Genomic DNA, 18,735 nt, shown 5'->3' with positions numbered 1-18,735 from the left:
GCTGTAAAGAAAATAAGACAGAATATTGTGATAAATAGTAACAGTGGAGGACGGAGTCCACTACTTTAGATGGATGGGCTTCTCTGAGCTGGTAACGTATAGCTGAGTTAGCCATGCTAAAACCTGGGGAAAGAGATACCCAGTCAGAGGGAACAGCCAGTACAGAGGCCCTAGAGCAAAAATGAGTTTGCTATATTTGACAAAAGGCCAGTGTGGCTGGAGAGGAGCCAGTGATGGGGAAAATAGTAGGAGTTAAGGTTGGAGGGTCAGAGTATATATAATCCTGAGTTCCCTAGATCAGATTTTATTCTAATTATATTGAGAAGCCTCTGGAAGATTTTAAGAAGGGAATTGATATCATCTGGTTTATACTTTGAGATTACTCTGGCTGCTGTTAAGGAAATTGGCTTGTTGAGGACAAAGAATCAAGGCAGGGAGACTCATGGGGAGGATTTTGCAGCATCCAGGAAAAGAAATCATGATAGTTTGGAGTAAGGTGGCAGCAGCAGCATGGTAAGATGTAGAAATGGACTTGGAATATATTTTGGCAGTTGAACAAACAGGACTGCTAACATTTGGATGTCAGGTTGAGGGAAGGAGGAAAAATCAGATATGGCTTCTGGTTTTTATGCCTGATCAGCTGGGTGAATTTCATATTACAGAAATCAGAAGATGCGGTAGGAGCAGGTTCATTGCTGAGATGGGGAGAGAGGAATCCTTAAGTATTCTGACCTAGATCTCTTAGGTTTGCAGTACCAACTTAATAGCCTAGCGAGATGGCAGTTAGATATTTGTGTCTGATGCTCAGAAAACAGCCAAGTTCGAGAGAGAAATTTAAGCAACATCAGTATACAAGTGGTATTTAGAAGCATAGGACTGATCACATTACCTAGGGAGAGTTCGGACAATAAAAAGAGAGGGCTCAGTATACCAGTATTTAGAAATTGAGCAGCCAGCAAGGATCCTGAGAAGGAGCATTCTGTGAGGTCAAAGGAGACCCAGTGGGGTGTGATCCAGAAGCAAGGAGTTGTGATGTCTGTCCATTGCTGCTTAAGAGAGCTGGAAGAGCTGGAAAGAGCCTTCATAACTGGATGTGGTAAGATGAAGGAAGGTTATTCTTGACCCCGCTATTATCTTTCTCAAAATAAGTAAACTTAAAAGAAAAATGAAAAACTGGTATGAAGCTGCAGTCAAAGTTGAAGAGAGAATGCAGGTGAGAACATAGAGACTCTATGTGAAGACAGCTCTTGGGAGAAGTTTTATTGTGGCAAGGAGGACTTATGGGATGGGAGCTAGAAGAGGACATAAGGTCAAGGACAGTTTTTGTTTCACTTCAGCGTGGGTGATACGAAACATATTTCTGTGCCGATGTTAATAATCAAGGTAAAAGAGGGGACGTGAAGAGTTAGGAGAGATCAAGGATGGTTTTAGGAATACTTACGTAGAAGCAAGGGAATTTCCTCCACGTTGACAGGAGAGAACGCAGCGTGTGTCGGTTTAGCTGTAGCTGAGTTAAAAACATCGGTGGTAGGAAGATGAGAGAGGTAGTTCTTGTGTGGGAGCTCTGGGTTCTCAAGTGTGAAGGGAGGCAAGTAGAGGGATAGAAGTTGTTACAAGTAGGAGAGAAAAGGGAAAGGTAAGAGAAAATGAGCATCTTGCTGGGGGTAGGGGGGAAAACAAATTTACCAGAGAAATTAATGGGATTTACTGATGAGCAATGCTATTGCCATTTGATATTTTTGGTCCCAAATGGGACCAATGAGCAGAACTCTCATGTTTTACTCCATTTCTGGAGAAAAGCTTAGCGGCTTGGGATTAGGAGCAGAGTTGGGCTTAATTGGGGTTGGACAAGGAGGGCAAGTAGGATGGAGGGAGAACAGAATAAAGCATTTGGAGAGTGTTTTCCGGGAGTGATTAGAGCACTGAAACATGGCATCTAAGAGGGATGATGGTGGATGGTGAGGAAGGTTTTCAGCTGGAGAGTACCTCCAGTGCTCTTGCAGAATGCTGGGTTGGAGATGCTGGAGGGAAGCTGGAGAGCTAGGAGCAGATGGCGGTGATGCTGAGATCAAACTATGACCATGGCAGTGGATGGCCGAGATGGAGTCTATTGATGGAATTGAGGAAATTAAGAAACCAACAGGCCAGGATTCGGGGGGATTTTTTATATATGGTTGTTACAGTTGTCAAGAATTATGACAGTAATGTTAGAAGATGGTGAGCTCAGTGGTAGACTTTCGGTAACCAGGATGACTTGGCCATGAGGCAGTCGGAAAGAGCAGTGTTGGCTAGTGTGGTCAGCTGACATCCTTCAGAAGAACTGAGTCTTGAGGGGGTAGGAGATGAAGCGATTTGAAAGTGGCAGCAGTGATCAGAGCTACCCACTAATCCCAAGCCTTGAGGTACACCGTTGAAAGTTGGAGGGGCCGTAAAGGAAGAGCATTTTCAGGAGTCCGCTCAGGCATGGCAATAGCAGAATGCTTGGGGGGTGGGGGCTGGGCAGGGAGTAGAGACTAAAGACAGAGCCACTGGTAATGGTATTATGTAACCAGTCCCTGGAGAGGTGTCAGGATCAGAAGGGAACAGTAGAATAGAGAGGAGGCATGTGTGAAAAACCTATCCAAAGTAGAACTTGGGAAGGGTCGTATCAGAGGTAACTGACACTGATATTAGTGGAGAGAGGGAATACAGAAAAGAACACATTTGGTACAGAGGGGTTTTCTCTCCTATTAAATTGCTAATGAATAATGAAGGCAGTATATATACACGGCTTCAATATCAAATCATACTAAAATTTTTTTTATGGAAAACCAGTTTGCCTCACTTCTCTGTCCCTTCCGGGCCCTGCTCCCTGGGGGACATTTACTTGTATTATTTCTTTGATAATTTCCTTCCCACAATATCCTCTGTTCCCTTTTTTCCTGCAGTTTGTTCAGGCAGTTATTAGTGTTCCTGAATCAGTTCTCTATTTTTTTTTTTTTTTAATTTGTCCCTTCAATCCCCACCTCCTCTCTAGGATGAGAGACCGAGATTTCTTTGATGTCATCTAATTTTTTCTTCTAAGTTTTTTACGGCTACCTCATTTTAAATACCAAACATGCTCTCTTTTTTCTGTTTATTCCTTTTTCATACCATTCTATACTTATTTTATGGTTGTAATATCTTTTCTTACTAATTGCATTTTCTTGCCTTTCTTAATTGCCTGTGTTTCCTCCAGGTGCCCTTTTTTTCTTTCTTTTTCTCTCTTTTTGTTTTTGGTCCTCAAACATTTGTTAATCCCTGTCTGACATTTATGTTCATACTATGAATCCCTGTCTGTTCATACTTAAGAAAGGGGCATTAAAAAGCTGAGTGGAAGCTGTGTGGGCACAGGCAGGCTTGTTGATGGTGGATTTTGTTTGTTGTTGAGGAAGCCTCCAAATACTTGGAAGTCTTCTTCTGAGGCCTAGAGAAGAATCTTCTAATCTTCCTGGGGGATATAAGCCAGCAGCTGGTTTTCCTGAGTAGAGTCTGGAAGGTGGCTCCACGTATCACCGTTCATAATGTAAGCTATCACGTCACAGTGTTCCAGCCCAGCCAGTTCATGAGCTCTGACTCCTCGGTAGCTGGGGTCTCCATGTGCAATTTCTGTAGGCTGAATCAGTTCCCTCCCTACCCCAGGTTTTAGAAACCTTTAAACAGTAAAAGAAAAAGGAAGGAAAACAAGCACCTGGAGGAACCAGAGTCAATTTAAAAAGAAGGAAAAACTGCAACTATCATTAGTATTCTTAGAGATGAGGAAAAAAAATGCTACATCCATACTGTCCCAACACAGTTATTTTACCTCCATCCACTTTCTACCTTCCAGATTTGAAATCTTCAATTAGCTATTGTATTCTGTTCTCCTTGCCCTTGTGGATTTGTACCTTTTTTTTCTTTAAGAAATTCCTTTGCCACTTTAGCAGAGGTTGGAGAGGGAAAGGAGATAATTGCATTTGATTAATCTGCTTCTTAATTGGAAATCCTAAGTGTAGTTGTCAGCAGACTGACATACGGGTGCCTGCGGAGACACAGGTTTGTTGCCCAGGTGAGGAATTTAGTTTAGGGGTAGATTTTTAGACTTCCTCAGTTTAACATAATTATCAAAACTATGGAGATGGATAACGTTTCCCCAGGGGAGTTTGAAGCATGGCATCCTTTGATTCATTCGACACATATTTTATCAAGTGTCTACTGCATGCTGGCAGGGAGGAGATGGACTAGTCTAGAATGTAGGGAACTGATAGAGAAATAAGGCAGAAGGAAAGAAGCCACTGGAAGAGCAAAGGAAAAGGAGGAAGGGGATGAGAGGAGAGCACTCCTACTGGGGAGGGAATTCTAGGGAAGGGAGCAAAGAGAGGTTTTGCATAATGTCAAGTACTAGTGCTACGTAAGAGTTCAGATGGGATGAATGAAACCTTCTTTTGATTATTCCACGCCTACTTACTATTTGGCACAGTGCTAGATTCTGCAGTTAGAGTGGTCAACTAGACTGACCTGACATGGACCTGTTAGAGCTTACATTCTAGCCAAGACAGAGAGTTAAAGCAGGCCCTGTCTTAAAGTATGAGCTATAGGGGCACATCAGGAGGAAGCTAACTTTGTTGGGGGGTCAAGAAATGTTTCCAAGTAGAAGTGATTAAACTAGCACCCAGTTTTGAGTACCTGAAGAAGTGAAACTTAGCATTTAATCATTTTGGAGGCTGGAGAGGAAGGAATAACTTAGAACAGGAATGGTTCCACGTGTAACTTTTCTTTTAAAGACCAAGGATCGGTAATATGACAGCTTCTAAACATCAAAGAGCCTTTCAGATGGCTTGTATATGTTAACACGTTCTACAAAGTTACAAGGGAAATTTCTAAAATCTTAGTCATTTCTACAGAAAGATCTTTAATATTCCACAGGAAAGTAAACCTTGAAGTTTGATGAATAAAAATAGACCATCTGTGGCTTCAGGTTCTGAAGTAATACAGATGGGTCTATTTATTTAAAAAATAAATCACTAGTGATCTAATTAGCAATTCAAAGGTTGGCCTCTCACAGACATGCTTAGTGTGATGTCCAGGGCCCAGATGAAGAGCAAAGTATGGAGTAGTTTACATTACAGCGGCAAATTACACTTTATGACTTAAACTAAAAACTAATTTTTCTTTATTCAAAAAAGAAAACAGAGCAAATAATATTCAAGTGTTTACTGTGCCCATTAGTATTCTAAATTAAATTCATATGTTGGCTTGACAAAAAATAAAACACACGAAGTTACTTTGCAGTGAATATTTACCTACTGTTGATAATGGCAGTCTGCCTGAGGGAAAATTTTTCAGAAAGGGCAGTGGTATCCTGAAATTCCTCTTAAAACTGGAAGGTGGTCAGAACACTCCAGAAGGGAAAATTTTCAATTATCTGTCAACAGGGAGAAAGTTGTACCCTATGTGCGAGAGAAAGAAGTTGGCCAGGAACAGTGCCCTCCTCTTTCCCAGAAACCACAGAGCCTCCTCCTTTCCCTTTCTCATTCATGTGCTCCTGGCTGATGGAACTAGCACAGAACTTGGGAAAAAGGGGGAGCCTCTCCCTTCCCACCAGCTTCATGGTCCTAGGAACCACCTGAGAGCCAGAGGGAGATGGAAGCAATCTTGGTTTTTCTTTAGTGGCGTGGGAGTGGAGTGTTTTCAGCTTTAGTTTGAATACATTTACCACCACAACTGTCCAGCACTTCCCAGTCTGGGACTTCCACCTCCCTCACCCCAGGGCTTTGCTCTGTTAGTGTGTGCTGAGATGCAAAGTGCTCACAGAGGTAAATCTAAAAGGCAAACCTCAAAAGATGTCTGTCTCTCAATAAAACAGAGTGAATTCTTGCCAATTTATTTAGCTATCTGATGAAGACATTAGACTAGATGATTGCAAAGGCCCTGTTCTGCACTGTTTCTGTTCTTCTTTGCGGTTCATTTTTGCATTAGTAGGATGAGGACTTTGTCACTGCTTATCCCTAGTAGGGATGGTGAGGACAACATCATCTCCCTCTTAGAATGTGGCATAAAAATAATTGACTTCAGAAACGCTTCCTCTGGTCCATGCCCAGATTCTGCCAGGAGGCAGCCTGGCTCAGGGGAGCAGGAGACTTGTTGAGCTTGACTATGTGCTCTGCTACCTACACTGTAGGAACTAGACAAGTCTCCACCTCTCCACATCTCAGTTTACTCTACAAAATTAACTTAACAATACTTTCTCCACAAAATGGTTGCAAAGATTTACATACCATGTAAAGTACCCAGCATAATATGTGACACATAGAAGATGCTTTATATATCATTTTGTGTAATTTTTGATAATGGAAGTAGCATTTTATATCCTGGCCGTAGATTATATGAGGATACACATTTGCCAACAAGTCGTATAGTTAAAAAGAAATACGCATGCACCTGTTATGTTTTCTTCATTGTGACGCCAGTTTGTAAGTGTTTCATAAAACATTTGGCCATTGAAAATTGCAGTAGCATTTTCAGATAGGTGTATGCTTTATGGGGGCTTTTAATGTAATGGGTTTCTTTGTTAGGATTGAGCAGAAATCTTCCATATGAATATGATGAGGGAAATGCAGGCATATCTTGGCTTTCAATTTGAAGCTTTGCTAATATGTTTCTTGGAAGCTCATTTAAGTTATCTTTGGCTAAAATAATGGAGAGTTTCCCATATTTCATACAAATCAGATGGAAAAATTAATTTTAAAAAAGTTAAAACTTTGTTATGTTAGTTTGGATCCTCAGAGCAATAGACTCCAAAACAGGATAAGTCATGCAAAAGATTGAGTAGTAGCTTGTAAGGGGAATGGGGACGGAGCCAGAGGGACCAGGAGAGCCATCAGACCATGATGTAGATCCGATGCATGTGGAGAAGAGAGGGAGGGAAGAAAGGCTGCTTGAAAGGCCTTAGGTTGTGGTAAAGTTCTAAGAAAAATTCAGCATGGCCAGTGAGGCCCCCCAACCCAAGTTGCCCATCAGAGGAGAGAGGAGTCCACATCTTATGGATCTATGCTCAGTCCCTGGATGGGAGCAGTATGTGGGAAGCGTGGCCTTGGCTCAAACACAGGGGTGGATTCAGAGCACAGCATCTGGGGCCCTTGGTCAATTATGCTTCTGACAGTTAATCTGATGAGCCATTTCCATGGCCTCCAAACTTCCAGGCACTTCCATCGCCTGTGTTATAAGGTCTCATGACCTACGTAGTTAATATTTTCCTCAAGTATTAGTGTCACAAAATGATTGAAAAGGAACATGTAATGCCACACCGAGATACACCTGACAGTATTGTCCAGTGCTAGAAACCCAGGCTTCATCCATCCTTGACATCCTTCCACATTTTCAACTCCAGCCAATCAGCAACTGAGTTCTGCTGATTTCTCTCCCTAACCCAGTGTCTGCACATTAGAACCATCTGGGGATCTTTTAAAAATTTCAAAGTCTAGGCCACATCCAGATCAATTAAATCACAGCTTTTTTTTGTTTGTTTGTTTGTTTTAAGCTTCTCAAACGATTCCAGACAAATTTGGAAATCAGTGTCTTCAATATTTTCAAATCAGACCTCTCCATCCCTACCATGGCCCTAGTCCTTCTCACTTGGATGGCTGACCAGCTTCCTACTTGGTCACTGTGCTTCTAGTCTTCTCTCCCTCATTTTTATCCTGTCCGCAGAAACCCATTGACCTCCCAGAAATGTCACTTCCAGCTGTCCCATGGCCCCCCACATCTAAAGCATTGCTTCTCAACTCTTTCTTCCCCCTGCCCCCATGGCAAACACCAGCATAACACATGTCCTCAGTGAGTCTTATACATGGTGATTTTCAATCCTGGGGGAGGAGCGTCTGAATATTGGAGAAGGACCCACAGCCTGTGCCAATTGTAAAACACTGCTTCTTTCCCTCTTCCCCCATTCTGATGTGTGCTCTCTAGCCAAGGGTCTTAAATCTTAAGATGGAATACAGGACCCCCTTTTGACCTGCCCTATCTCCATGATCTCATCCTTTGCCTTGTTACTTTTCCTACTTAGGCTCCCAACTTCTGGAAGTTCCTGGTATAAACCATGTTGTTCCAATCTTTTATGCTTTTTCCTTATTTCTGTCTTTTCTTTCTGGAATGCCTCTCCTTTAATCTTTTTCTGCAGTGCTTTCCCTTAAACTAACTTGACATTTTGAAACCAACTATTAAGTCAACCCCGTGGTTACCTCTGCAAAGCCTTCTCTGACTCACTACGCCAGCCAGGTTAGGACCGACCCTTCTTTCATCATTGAAGACTCTGTGTACTTTTTTTTGAATTAATTTTGCAATGTTGTACTGGCAACAGCTGTTTTAAGGGATCCAGGTTCACCATTCTCTTTTTCTAAAATTGCAATTTTTATAATACTTTGATTTCATTTACTCTGAAATTTTGAACTCAAGCAGTTTGGAGCAGGGCTGTGTGATTACCAGAAGCTTGAATCATGAAATATCAATATTGATAGGGGGCTTTTAAAGATAATTTTGTTCATCACAAAGGTTTTGTTTATTTTACATTTATTTAGTATATTTGAGGAGGGTTCTATTATCCAAATGGCAATATCCCAACATATTTTGGGAATACAAAATTCTAGTACATGATGGAGAAATTAACAGTAAAGGGTAGATGAAGTCTCCAAGGGAAAGAGTTTAGACGGAAAACAAAGGACAGACACACTCATCATTAGACCATACCTGCCTTCAGAAAACATGAAGCGATTAAGAGATACCAGCTCAGAAGACAGAAGATTTGCAGAAGGAGAACCAGTGTACTGTTATAAAAACCAGAGAAAGGAGTGTTTTAAGAAGAAAGGAGTGACTGTGGGGCCAGTAGTCCAAGAAGCTCAGACAGCAGTGGTCCCATAAAGTTCCTTTTAGATGCAATGTCTACTCCTAGGAAACAGTATCCACTGAGGAAGAATATGAGCCTCCAAGAAATCAGACTGGACAAATTTACGGAAACTCCAGTCTCTCCAGCCAGAACCTAAACCCAAGTAGTTCTTGCCATTTTTGGGGACTCAGAAACTTGTGGCAATCGTCAAAAATCTATGGACTCTGTCCTCAGAAAAATGCGTATAAGTGCATATACACATAACAATTTCACGTACAATTTCTCATAGTTCATTCTACTATCCACCCCAAACCATCTCTACTCAAGCTTCTACATTGACCCCCACATTAGCACACGTTGTTCTACTGTCAGTACCAAAGCTTGCTTCAGTGATGAGGACAGGTGATCTCCTTGAGGATTAAGAACTATTTCTTCCTGCTCAAATCTTAGGTGGACTAAACCTGTAGAGGCCTTAGTAATTCTCTGTAGAGCTTTACTCAGCGCTAGACTGAGTAGATATATTCCCAAGTGTTCCCAAGACTGCCCAGTCTGCAGACTGAACATTTTCCTAGATTCCTGTCTGTTGAGTAACCACATCACTCAGACTTGATAACCACTGTGCTTCGTTGTGACTCGGCTTCTGAAAAGGCTTCTTTCCAAATTTTAACCAGGACCGTAACTTACCTCATGTCCACCTGTCTGCCTTCTGCCTTCCACGTCTTTTAAATGACTCATCCTCATTTATTCCTCTTTCAAATTATAGAATTTAGAGAGGCAATAAAAATATTCTGGTTTGCAGAAATAGAAAAATGGTTGTTTAAATTTTTATGGGAAAGGGAGCAGAGTTACAGTCAAACTTTGTCAATCTCAGCCCAGTAGAATTTCAGTGGCATGGAAAATTCAAAGCATTGGACAATTCTTTTTTTTTTTAAGCTTTATTTTTGTTTATCTATTTATTTATCTATTTATTTTTCCTTTATAGTTTATTGTTAGGTTGGTTTCCATATAACACCCAGTGCTCATCCCCACAAGTACCCTCCTCCGTGCCCATCACCCCTTTTCCCCTCTCCCCAACCCCCATCAATCAGTATTTAAGAGTCATATGGTTTGTCTCCCTCCCACTCCTTAACTATTTCTCCCCTTCCCCTCCCCCTTGGTCCTCTGTTAAGTTTCTTCTATTCCACATATGAGTGAAAACATATGGTATCTGTCCTCTGCCTGACTTATTTCACTTAGCATAACACCTTCGAGTTCCATCCACATTGCTATACATGGCCAGATTTCATTCTTTCTCATTGCCATGTAGTATTCTATTGTATAGATAAACCACATCTTCTTGATCCATTCGTCAGTTGATGGACATTTAGGCTCTTTCCATGATTTGGCTATTGTTGAGAGTGCTGCTATGAACATGTGCCCCTATGCATCAGCACTCCTGTATCCCTTGGGTAAATTCCTAGCAGTGCTATTGCTGGGTCATAAAGGAGTTCTATTGTTAATTTTTTGAGGAACCTCCACACTTTTCCAGAGGGGCTGCACCAGTTTACATTCCCACCAACAGTGTAGAAGGGTGCCCATTTCTCCACATCCTCGCCAGCATCTGTAGTCTCCTGATTTGTTCATTTTAGCCACTCTCACCAGCGTGAGGTGGTATCTCAGTGTGGTTTTGATTTGTATTTCCCTGATGAGGAGGGACGCTGATCATCATTTCATGTGTCTGTTGGCCATCTGGATGTCCTCTTTGGAGAAGTATCTGTTCATGTCTTCTGCCCATTTCTTCACTGGATTATTTGTTTTTTGGGTGTGGCGTTTGGTGAGTTCCTTATAGATTTTGGATATTAGCCCTTTATCTGATATGTCATTTGCAACTAAAATTTTCCATTCTGTCAGTTGCCTATTAGTTTCCTTGATTGTTTCCTTTGCCATGCAGAAGCTTTTTATCTTGACAAGGTCCCAATAGTTCATTTTTGCACTTGATTCCCTTGCCTGTACAATTCTTAAATATACTAAATTTGTGATTTCTATTGTGAAGTTATTCTGTCCTTCTGATTCTCTTAGGAATATTTTCCCAATAGCTAGATGGAGAATGAAAGTGGACATGTTGGGAAACTGCCCTGGGATACAGCATGTACTTTGGTCCATGCATGTTGTTAGTAATAAGAACCGGATTTTTCTTCAAGAGAGAATTTTAGAGTTTGATAAATAATAACGATTTCTGGGGTGCCTGGGTAGCTCAGTCAGTCGAGTGTCTGACTTTAGTTCAGGTCATGATCTCACGGCTTGTGGGTTTGAGCCTGCATAGGGCTCTGTGCTGACTGCTGGGAGCCAAAGCCTGCTTTGGATTCTGTGTCTCCCTCTCTCTCTGCCCCTTTCACAACTTACACTCTGTCTCTCTCTCTCAAAATATAAATAAACATAAAAAAATAATAGTGATTTCTTAAAGGGGGAAACAAAGGGCACCTGGGTGGTTCAGTTGGTTAATTGTCCAACTTCAGCTCCAGTAATCATCTCATGGTTCATGAGTTTGAGCCATGCATCAGGCTCTGTGCTGATAGCTCAGAGCCTGGAGTCTGCTTCAGATTCTGTGTCTCCCTCTGTCTTTGCTCCACTCTCACTCACACTCTCTCTTTCTCTCTCTCTCTCTCAAAAATAAATAAACATTAAAAAATAAAAAAAAATAAAGTGGAACATGAGCTTTGGGTAAAAAAAAGTAAAAATGTGAGTATGAAAAAATATTAGTCTAGAAATGATTATTTTAGTCACTTGTATGTTTCATTTTTAAAGGGGTATGAGTCTGCATAAAGAATTAAAACTGCCGCTGCTGCAACACAATGAGATTTTTAGGGTGATCACTCTGAGCTATCTGGTCCTGTGGTGTTGGATTACAAAACTCTATACATTTTTCAAAACTTAGTGAATTGTATACCATGAGAATAACTTTTACTGTCTGCAAAACACAAAACAGCCCGGATGTCGGGGGGATTCAGGATGGAATGCAGACTGTGACAAATGAATCTAACTATATTATAAATATAGGGCATAGTCTCCCTGAAGGGTGTGGGAAAGAAAGGAGTTGACCCAAATAATTCAGGAAAATCGTGTTTTGCCTAGATTCTGTAAGGATAGAGGCAAAAAGAACTGTACAAAAACACTGGTAAATTTGTTTCTCTCAGGGGGTACAGTTCAGCAACTCTGACACCATTTTACATGTTTGCTAGGGTGAACAAATAAGTAAATATATTTTAGATGTTAAGAATCGAGTGGCAGGTTATTTACTGCTAGAGAATGAAAGTGACAAATCCGTGGGATGGGGCAGGGGTTAGGGTTTCCCATAGGAACAGGTCAGTACAGATATAATAACAGATATGTGTGTTTACAGTGGCTACTGTGGTGCACAGATTTCCCAGCTCTGTTCCTTGGGAGGGTTGAGAAGTAATGGCATACCCATGATCTTGTTTTCTTAGTGCTAGTCTTCAATAAAAGGAGCCAGGATTCTTTGGAGAAATGGTTGATGGTTTTTTAGGACTGGGGCAGGAAAGATAGAAGATGAGCCTGGAGTGTCTTATAGTATCACAAAGTAAGGGAGTGAGGAGGACGTGAGGGCTTATCAGAAGGACACAGGCCAACCAGAAGGCGTTGCTGATGGCCAAAGCTGGAATAATTTGAGTAACAAATGACAGTCATTGGATTATCTACAAAATAAAACAAATATCCATAGATTCGTGTCCGTAATAGTCTGAATAAATAAGTAAATAAATAAATGTGCTAAATGTGCATGATGGGGAGGGCAAATATTATCTACAAGGAATGAGAGAAATAGAAATCAACAGAAATCGCCATTAGAACACCATCGTGGTAAGTGCTGCAGCCAAGATCCCCAATGAATGCCAAAGTAAGCCAAAAAGCTTTAAGAGAAGCCAGGATATTGGCATAGTTTCAAACTATCTCCCCGCCAAAGAGTCATTCCCTGCTGTAGTGGTTTTCATATAGTTTTTTTTTTTTTTATGAATTTTTTTAATAGTTTATTGTCAAATTAGTTTCCACATAACACTCAGTTCTCATCCCCACAAGTGTCCTCCTCCATGCCCATCCCCCCCTCCCCCCACATCCATCAGTCCTCAGTTTTTGTCAGCATTCAAGAGTCTCTCATGGTTTGCTTCTCTCCCTTTCCCCCACCATTTCTGCCCTTCTTCTCCCCCTTGTTCCTCCGTCAAGTTCCTCCTAATCCTCCTATACGTGCAAACATATGATATTTGTCCTTCTCTGCCTGACTTATTTCGCTCAGCATAACACCCTCAAGGTCCATCCATGTTGCTACACATGGCCAGATTTCATTGTTTTTCATTGCCATAGTTTTAAATATTTTGTTTAAATGTTCCCGGGGAGGTGGAGATTAATTCCTCTCCCAATGACTGTGGGCTGTTCTTCGTGTCTCACTTCTAGGGAAGAGACTATAGAGAAAGCTGGTAGACAGCACCTGAACCAAGTGGTCACGGTTAATATTACAGATTGATACGGACTCCCTGGTATGATGCAGCAGGAACTGCAGCCTCACCTCTGTGGGAGTCTTCCCTCCGACCCATAACCTCAGTCTAATCATGAGAAAACACCAGACAAGCCTGAATGGAAAGTCATGATACAAAAAAAAACGAATCACTCCTCTTCAAAACAGTCAAAGCTATAAAAGAAAAGGAAAGACTGAGAAACCATCACAGGTTGAACCTAGGGAAAGAAACCAAATGCAACGAGGTATCCTGGATTGGACCCTGCAAGAGAAACCTGAATAAAATCTACAGTGTGGTTAATAGTATTGTACCAGTGTTAATTTCTTATTTTTGATACATGTACCATGCTTATACAAATGTTTATAAATGGTTGTGTAAATATACTAGAGTTATATCTAAGCGAGTGAAAGGGTGAAAGGTATATGGAAACTCTTAATACTATATTTTTTACTTTTTTTGTAATTCTAAAGTTATTTTAATATAAAAAGTTAAAAAAATATATGCTGGTCCTGAAATTCATACTTATAAATTCAGAGGTGTTAGGTTTTTTGTTTATTTTTATAACTATTTTATATTTTGTTATTTTTCTATTTTAACATGATAACTTGTCATTTGGTAGAAGAGTATTTAAACATAGTTATTAGTATCTGGAATTTATTTAAAGTAAGGGCTTTATCCCACTTTACTTTAGGTCTTAAAAACAGAACTAAAGTCAAAATGAATAATGATCAAGACTAAGGCAAGTTAGGTTATGAATGTGCAGAGACAGCTACATTTCATTCAGTATAAAGATTTTTGCTGAGCAGAGAAGAACTTGTGTTTGGAATATTTCCAACAGAGTATCATCCACAGAAAAAAAAGCATAATTTCAAATTAAATACATGAAAGGAAACTGTAATTTCATGGTGTCATTTGGGGAGAGGAACAACCTATTTTTTGTCATAGTGTCTTGTATTTTTTTTTAATGTTTATTTATTTATTTTTTAGAGTGAGAGAGAGAGAGAGCACAAGCAGAGAGAAAGCGGGAGACACAGAATCCAAAGCAGGGTCCAGACTCTCAGCTATCAGCACAGAGCCTGATGTGTGGCTCAAACCCATGAACCATGAGATCATGACCTGAGCAGAAGTTTGATGGTTAACCGACTAAGCCACCCAGGTACCCCTAGTGTTTTCTATTTTTTAAAAAAAGTGTCTATATAATATATATTTTTAGATCAACCGAATTGTTCTTTTGATTGACCCATCTGTAGTGATTTGAAGTCATGAAACAATATAGTGAGCTTATAGACTATTGAAAACATTCTCATTTAAGTTGGAATGGGCTTTGCCAGAATTTACAAATTGGTGGTCTATGAGCTGCATTTAGCCCTTGGATATACTTTCATTGGCTGCCATAGTTTAAATTTTTTGAATTAGTTGCCAGTATTTAAAAAATAGCGAATTTTACACAAAAACCTGAGTCTTCATTCTCTCTCAAACGATAAGATCCGGCAACACAGAGCATCCATTCTGACACGTCAGCCCTTGCCAGGACTGGCTGATGGATGCCTCTTATATATGAGATCTGCCCTTTACAGTTTGCCACACTTCCTTTGTTGTTGTTGTATATCGATTTTTAAAAACTGGAGGTGAAATTCACGTAAGAATTAACTATTTCAAAGTGAACAATTCACTGGCATTTAGTATGTGCACAATGTTATGCAACCATTGACCCTAGTTCTGAAACTTTCGTCCCTCCAAAATAAACTCTGTTCTAATTAAGCGATCACTCCCCATTGCTCCCTTCTGGCAGCCCCTGGCACCCACCTAACTGCTCTTTGTCTCTTTGGATTTAGCTGATCTGGATATTTCATATAAATGGAATCATACAATGCGACCTTTTGTGTCTGGCTTCTTTCAGCATAATGTTTTCAAGGTTCATCAGTGTTATAACATTTATCAGTACTCCTTTTATGGCTAAAAAATATTCCACTGTTATGGATATACCCATTTTGTTTATCCATTCGTAGGTTGTTTATCCATTCATAGGACAATTGGTTGTTTCTACCTTTTTTTTTTAAGTTTATATATTTATTGTGAGAGACAGATAGAGAGTGAGTGGGGGAGAGACAGAGAAAGAGGGAGAGAGAGAATCTTAAACAGGCTCTGTGCTGTCAGCACAGAGCCCTGTGCAGGGCTTGAACTTACAAAATGCAAGATCATGACCTGAGGTGAAACCAAGAGTCAGACACTTAACCGACTGAGCTACCCAGGCACACCGGCTGTTTCTACATTTTGAATATTATGAATAGTACTGCCATCAACATCTGTGTGCAAGGTTTTGTTTGAATAAATATAATTTTAATACTTTTATGGATATTAACGTTGTTTTGGCCACCTTCTTGACACTGACAATTGCCTCCCACCCTGGCCTGTTTTATTCACTTGCTTTTTCATCCTGTTTCCATTGCCGTTTTATATTTACACATTCTGGTATGTAATGGGGGTGATGCATTTCCTCCATCCTTGTACTTTATTCCAGTCCAAAACTTGAACTAATTAACGAAAACCTTTCTTCATTTTCTTAAAAAATATACCTTTACACTAGATTTCTTTGTCTTTTCTTCCTCAAGTTTGGTCATTGTCTATAAGTACTGATTGTAGATGAGGATTGTTCTATGTTCTTCCATTTCTCACATTAAAAAATTGGATAGTTTTAGAAGATCTAAACTTGGGGATAGAGTTCTGCCCCGTTTATAGTAAGCAGTGCCTTTATGTATGCATCTGGGTTTAATTATAGTTGGCATCTCTGAACTCTGAAGGAAAATATGCATTGCTGACATGTCATGTGTTTCTAGCAGTCTAAGAGTATAATCACTCAAATGTAAAGTCACTCCTCTGGCTTTCTTTAACCTGGCCTCAAGGGCTGTCTTACCCCCCTCTCCCTGGCTCTGAACTCCTGGGAGGGCCTTTTTTCACGTCAATCCCTATCTGCTCCTCCTCTGATTTGCCCTTATTTGCCATTTAATCATTCACTCTAAGTAATATGACTTAACTTCTTTATAGTTGTATCTTGCCTCCCTAACTAGATTATAAAGCTCTGCTGAACAGACTCTAGTTGTGTTTATTTTTTATATGCTTCACTGCTCAGCATATATAACAGGCATGCAATAAATATTGCACTAGTGACTCACCAAACCAAAAAAAATGCCCTTTTAAATATACCTAACTACTCAGTATTATTAAGTTGAACAAGTTTAAAAGTGTTCACATTCATTTTTTTGTTCGTGTCCTTTTTTTATTGAAGTATAATTAACATACAGTGTTTTATTAGTTTCAGATGCACAACACATCAGTTTGACAGTTCTGTACATCACTCCATGCTCACCACAGCAAGCATAGTAAATACCCAGAGTGCATTTGCTGGGGGTATGGTAGTCACATGTTGATTTCTTTCTTTCTTTCTTTTCTTTCTTCCTTCCTTCCTTCCTTCTTAAAGAAACTGCCAAACTCTTTTCCAAAGTGGCCATACAACAACACAATGTTATTACAGTATTATGTCAGATTCGTTTTTTGTATAATGCTTATCATTAGGACTAATAGCAAATTTGGAAAAGAGTTTTCTGTGATAGCCATGGCAACTAAATTCCTTTTCAAATCTAATTAATAATAGTATTGTAAGTTGGTGATTCTAAAAATATGTGCTTCAAATCATGTACATCAGAACTCTATGGTGTTGGTTAAAAATGAATATCCTTGAACCTACCATTGAATTTATACACTAATGCATTCTGATGGTTGAGCCCAGGAATCTGCATTAAAAAGAAAAGAAAGAAAAGAAAAACTCTCCTGAGCTTCTAAATTTTGAGAACCACTGGGATTGTTTCAGAAGAAATTGATAACTTCATTCAGGATATTTCTTTTTTTTTCTATTAAAAATTTTAAAGCTTTATTTATTTTTGGGAGAGAGAGAGAGAGAGAGAAAATGAGTAGGGGAGGGGCAAAGAGAGGGAGAAAGAGAATCCCAAGCAGGCTCCGCGCTGCCAGTGTGGAGCCCAACCAAGGGCTGGAACTCAAACCGTGAGATCATGACCTGAGCTGAAATCAAGAGTCAGACATTTAACTGACTGAGCCACCCAGGTGCCCCCCTTCATTTGGGATATTTCAGGTAGACTGAAGTTCAACTTAAGTTAAAAACAGGGACAATAGACAATGAAAGTATATACTTAATAAAATTTATTATTTTTTTGAGCTTTTAAAAAACTTTTTATTTTGAAACAATTATATATTCACAGGAAAAACAGTGCTGAGAGGTCCTGTGTGCCCTTCACCCAGTTTCTCCTAATGTTCCATTTTACATTCTGCAGTGTAATAGCAAAAGCAGGGAACTGTCATTGCTATAATACGTGTGCATAGTGCCATGTCATTTTGTAAACATGTATAGACTCCCAGAGCCACCACCCCACTGCATCAGAACACAGAACTGCTCCATCACCACAAAGATCTCTGCTGTGTGCCTCCTTTGTAGTCATGCCCGCCTCCTTCCAACTACATCACAACCACGCATCTGTTCTCTTTCGCTGTGATTTGTCATTTTGAGAATGTTGTATAAATGGAATCATGCAGTATGTGACCTTCTGAGATTGGCTTTTCGCCTTCAGCACAATCCCTTGAGACCCATCCAGGATGTTGCCTGTATCAATAGCCTTTTTATTGCTGAGCTGTATTCCATGGTGAGGATGCACGATGTTTTGTCTAACTGTTCACCTATCAAAGGACATTTGCATTGTTTACAGTTTGGGGATATTACAAGGAAAGCTTCTATGAACAATTGTGTACAAGTTTTTGTGTGGACATAAGTTTTCATTTCTCTGGAGTAAATGCCCAGGAATGCATTTGCTAGGTCATATGGTAGTTGCATGTTGATGTTGTTTTTTTTTTTTTTTTTTGTAAGAAACAAACTCTTTTCCAGAGTGGTCAGTCATACATGTTACATTTGCACCAGCAATGTAGGAGAGATCCAGTTTCTCTACATCTTTGCTAGCATTTGGTATTGTCATTATTTTTTATTTTAGCTATTCAGATAGGCATATAGTGACATCTCAGCTTGGTTTTAACTTGCATTTCCCTAATGGCTCATGATGTGGAGCATCTTTTAATGTTCTTATGTGCTGTGTGGATGTGTTCTTCATTGAAATGTCTGTTCATCTAGTTTGTCCTTTTTTTAGGTGGAATTTTCATTATTGTTTTGAGAGTTCTTTATGTACATGAGCTACAAGTCCTTTGTTGGGCATGTGGTTTGCAAATATTTTCTCCCAGTCTACAGCTCATGTTTTTCATTCTCTTAACAGAATCTTTCACAGAAAAAAGGGT

General features: G+C 39.9%; 1 protein-coding gene across 1 annotated transcript in view; it reads left to right on the top strand.

The window, feature by feature from the left end:
- The window catches only part of CCDC34 (coiled-coil domain containing 34), a 41,229-nt gene extending 27,544 nt beyond the window's left edge, over positions 1-13,685 (top strand). The window contains exon 9 of the mRNA XM_077761418.1: positions 13,322-13,685. The gene's annotated coding sequence lies outside the window, so the exon portion shown is untranslated. The remainder of the gene's footprint in view (positions 1-13,321) is intronic.
- Positions 13,686-18,735: the final 5,050 nt, after the last annotated feature.

The sequence above is a fragment of the Crocuta crocuta genome, unplaced genomic scaffold (genome assembly GCF_008692635.1).
Source record: "Crocuta crocuta isolate KB4526 unplaced genomic scaffold, BGI_CrCroc_1.0 scaffold884, whole genome shotgun sequence".
NCBI classification, from domain to species: domain Eukaryota; kingdom Metazoa; phylum Chordata; class Mammalia; order Carnivora; family Hyaenidae; genus Crocuta; species Crocuta crocuta.
The sequence above is the reverse complement of the archived record's forward strand: the minus strand, read 5'-3'. Positions and strand labels throughout refer to the sequence as shown.